This window comes from Tursiops truncatus, chromosome 4, assembly GCF_011762595.2.
Source record: "Tursiops truncatus isolate mTurTru1 chromosome 4, mTurTru1.mat.Y, whole genome shotgun sequence".
NCBI lineage: Eukaryota > Metazoa > Chordata > Mammalia > Artiodactyla > Delphinidae > Tursiops > Tursiops truncatus.
The window spans coordinates 125,170,996-125,175,767 of NC_047037.1; positions in this window are offsets into that span (position 1 = coordinate 125,170,996).

The following is a 4,772-nucleotide window of genomic DNA, read 5'->3' on the forward strand; positions in this document are numbered from 1 at the left end:
TGTTTTTTTTAAATCCAAATAGTTGATTTCACATCTTCAAATTATTATACATTTACTCACTTGGAAAATCAAAAAAAATATCATACCGTGGAAAATTTCCTCCCAGCTTCTTTCCCCATTCACAAGTTCTTAACCAAAACCTGACAGGGGTTACCACTGTTGTTAATTTCTTATGTACCCTTGAGAGTTCTTGAGGCCTCAGTCTGCTAACCCAAACAAATAATCTTATTTTCCACCCTTTTTGACTCAAAATGCAAGCAAGCAAACATGTGGTTCTTTACCTTGAAAAGCTGTACTTTTTATCAGTTTGTGTTCATCTGCTTCCCCTAAGAACCACCAAGACAGAGTTAATCAAGCAAGGGTTTTATTAGGGGAAACAACTATGAGAGAAAAGGGGGAGGAGCCTGGTAAAGCTAACCCCTCATAAAATAGAGAAGGAAGGAGGGTAGAGAGGAGGCTAAAGAGGGGTCATCAAGGCTTTGAGGGGTGTCCTTGAGCCAAAGCCCACCACCAGAGGGGTCCCAGTCTCGCAGGAGTGGACCTGCCGTAGTGTCCTGACCACACCCAGTCTTTGGCTGGGAGCAGACTTTGGGGGTGTGGCTGCAAACACGGCCATGGATTTCAGAGTCAGCAGCTGGGACTCTCAGTCAGTGACGCTCCCTGTACTTGGAGGTCTGTGAAGCATACAAAATAAGCTGTGTTTAAGAAGTTAAAGAAGCACTTGCTATGCATTTTACATTTCCTACGTGTTAAACACACACACACACACACACACACACACACACACACACACACACATGCACATTTCTAACAGTTATCTCACATCAGGGCACAATACCCTCTGCTTGCACCTGGCCTGACAGGTGAGGACAGACAATCTACCCCTAAGAAATAACGAGAGAGAAAAAACAGGTGCAACCCATAGCTAAACTTCAACATCAGTCCTTACCAACTCTCTAATGGGCTGAGGTGGCAGCGGAGGGTGTGTGGCGGGCGGGGGGGGGGGGGTGACTGTGTGCCTGTATGTGTTGGTGGGTTTCTGGAGAAATGAAATGCAGTTGAATATAAAGATGTACATATAGTCCACTACCATTCCTCCTTAAACCATCCCTTTCTTCTTTATACCACAAGAAAATCATTTCAGTGCTTTTCCTAATAGTAAAGAGAGAACCAAGGATACAGATCATCAAGGCATAGAGTTCTCGTACATAATATTATTTTCTTTTTCATTTTTAAAAAATATGCATGTATGTATGTGCATGTGTGTATATAAATTGTGTTAAGAAAGTAACACAATGTTTTTGTCTCTGACTCTTATTAATAGATACCAGATAATGTTTATTTAAAATACTAATGATTTAGTAAGTGTTGAAAACTATAAATTAAATCACAAGTTGAAGAGATAGTAAGGATCATTTACTCGACTCACCCCCAGCTCATTTAATAGAGAAAATAAGTTACAGAAAGGCTAGTGTTTGGCTCAAGGTCATACAGAATGCTAGCGTAGCATCTGGGATGACGGGGAACACCAGGGCATGTGAAAAATGCCAGGACTCCTGAAATTGGCATGTGTTCTTTAGAATGCTCTGGATCATCCCACCCTGCAGCAGCCACACCAAATCCTTCATTGCATAGTGTTGTAGACACTGCAAGAATTCTCCCATTTGCTTAGGGTTTCAAAGAGGTACTAATCCCTCAAACACATGTTAATATATGTGTTTTCTTTGATGAAGAGGGACAGATATAAGCTTGCGTCTCCAAAAGTAAGCTCCTCCTTCAGCACCACCCATCCATCCTGTTTCAGAGTGAGAAAGCTCACCTACAAATCCAGAGCTTTTCAGAGTGAAGGGTTCATGCTCTTGGGGTGGCGGGGTGAAAATTAACTAAGGCAATGCTCTTTTGATGAAACAGAATACTTTCCTCCAGAATCGCTCTCCCTTAATTATACATAGCCTTTTTTTCCACTCTTTATTGTTGTTTGAAACTCTTGACTCCCCCCATCTTATTCCTTATCCCTTGGCTATGACATCTGCCTGTGCTTTCTCCTCTGCCCACCATCCAATCTTGACCTTCCCTGGGAAGAACACACAAGCTGAGTCCTGATCACCCAAAGCCACCTTCACCCACAGACTAACTCAGGAAATACAGTATCGTGAGGAGTAAAAGCATCAGTTAGATCCCGGATCTCCACTTCTTAGCCCTGTGGCCTTGGGCCAGTTGGACCATAACTTACATAACCATACTTTCTTTGAGATACACTTAGGATATTTGAAATACTTTGCAGCAATGAGTATCTATGTATCTAAAAATCTGCGCACTGGTATAAGTATTCCTATAGAAGAGCTTCCTAGCAGTGGAATTGCTTGGTCAAATGTATATCATTTGAAATATTGATAAGTGCTTCCAAAGTGTCTACCAGAGCCATTAACATACAAGACAAAGCAGAGATACGTTTATTCCAGATGATAGTTTTGAATATTATCATAGTGGTAAAAGGCTACACTTTCCCCGAATCTTTGAATTTGCAACTGAGGTCCAAGGTCACACCCTCCAATCTTGCACCTTTCGTGTTTCAGATGCAAGAGCTTTCTTAACCTGGCCAGGCATTCGCCTGTTCGAGTCTGGCATTTATTTGCTGGAGTCATCAAAGAAAATGCAAACTCAGAGCCAATAATTTCAGCTTCTGTCAATCTGTAGTTCAGAGAGCTGGATTGTATCTCTAAATCCTATTATAAAGGCTTGTGCCAAATGATTGCATATCTTTGATTAGAATGAGTTGATCTAATTAGACTTTTCTTAGTGTTTTCCTCTGGACTCCCTCTCAACTACTTTGACATTTTTTATTGCTGTTTTACATTACACAAACGATAGTCTCTCTATGAAAATCCAAACATTAGGAACATATAGAGAGTAAAGTATGAAAGCCATCCTTCCAGATCTTGCTGCACTCTGTATCTATATGTCTATAGCTATGTCTCAGACATTCTTATTTTTTCAGTCCATTACTTAGTGTCTAACTGCTCTATACTGACATTACTCGAGTTATTCAAATAACTCTCCAAGTAGACGTGGCAAAAGCAATGAAATACAGGGACAACAAGAATAAAGAAATAGTAACTCCCTGAACATTTCTTTCTGTGACAACTGTGGGAGTATTTTGATAACTGTTGGCAGCAGGACACTGCATGTGATGTGGGGAAGGAAACCTTGGCATTCAAACAAGCAAATGGTTTGGCGACAGTTTATTAAATTTCTGCCATGCTTGCAAAAGCCAGTAACAATTTCTCAGACTGCAGAATTACTACACGTGACAGGTTTGAGAATGTTTCACAATATTCATCAAGTAAATCACCCTTCAAAATTAAAAATTATATGAACTCTTTCAATAATTGTAACTGCTAAAACAAAAGCTCACTGGTGTATGTATTTAACCTGTGCATTTTGGATGATTGTCTGCCATGGAATCAGAGGCTAAGCAAAAACATCCAAGTAAAATTATAATTCAGTTTTACTGGTAGGTTTCTGTCAAACTATTACATCTTCTTCAGGCCCCAAATAGTCCACATTCCTTCCCTAAAAATGTAACTGTGAATGCCTACATTAAAAAAAGATTTCAAATCAATAGCTAACTTTATACCTTAACGAAGTAGAATAAGAAGAGCATACTAAGCCCAAAGCTAGCAGAAAAAAGGAAGTAATAAGGATTAAAGCAGAAATAGAGAAATAGAAATAGAGAACAGGAAAACGATAATCAATGAAACCAAAAGTTGGTTCTTTGACAAAATAAACAAAATTGACACACCTTTAGCTAGATTGACCAAGAAAAAAAGAGAGAAAAAGAAAATTACTAAAATCAGAAATGAAAGAGGGCACATTACTACCAACCTTAATGTAATAAAATGGATTATAAGGAAAGCTATGAACAACTGTATACCAGAAAATTAGATAACTTAGAGGAAATGGACAAATTCCTAGAAAGGCACAAACTACCAAAACTGACTCAAGAAAAAGTAGAAAATAAGCCTATAATAAGAAAAGAGATCACATTAGTAATTTAAAATCTTCCCACCAATAAAAGACCAGGTTCAGATGATTTTACTGGTGAAGTCAGCTAAACATTTCAAGGAAAATTAATATCAATTTTTTACAAACTCTTCCAAAAGATAGGAGAGGCAGGAAAACTTTCCAACTCATTTTATGAGGCCAGAATTACTCTGAAAACCAGAAAAAGATATCAGAAGAAAAATATACAGACCAATATCCCTTATGAATATCTGTGCAAAAAAATTCCCAACAAAATACTAGCAAGCTGAATTCAGTAATCTACAAAAATATTATATACCATGACCAAATGGGATTTATCCCAGGAATTCCAGGGTGGTTTAATACATGAATATCAATTAGTATAATACACTATAAAATAGAATAAAGGACAAAGAAACGATAATCTCAGTAGATGAAGAAAAGACATTTGAGGACTTCCCTGGTGGCACAGTGGTTAAGAATCCGCCTGCCAATGCTGGGGACACGGGTTCGATCCCTGGTCTGGGAAGATCCCACATGCTGAGGAGCTCTAGAGCCCGTGAGCCACAACTATTGAGCCCGCTTGCCACAACTACTGAAGCCCGCGCATCTAGAGCCCGTGCTCCGCAACAAGAGAAGCCACCACAATGAGAAGCCCGCGCACCGCAACGAAGAGTAGCCCCCGCTCACATCAACTAGAGAAAGCCCGTGCGCAGCAACAAAGACCCAATGCAACCAAAAATAAATAA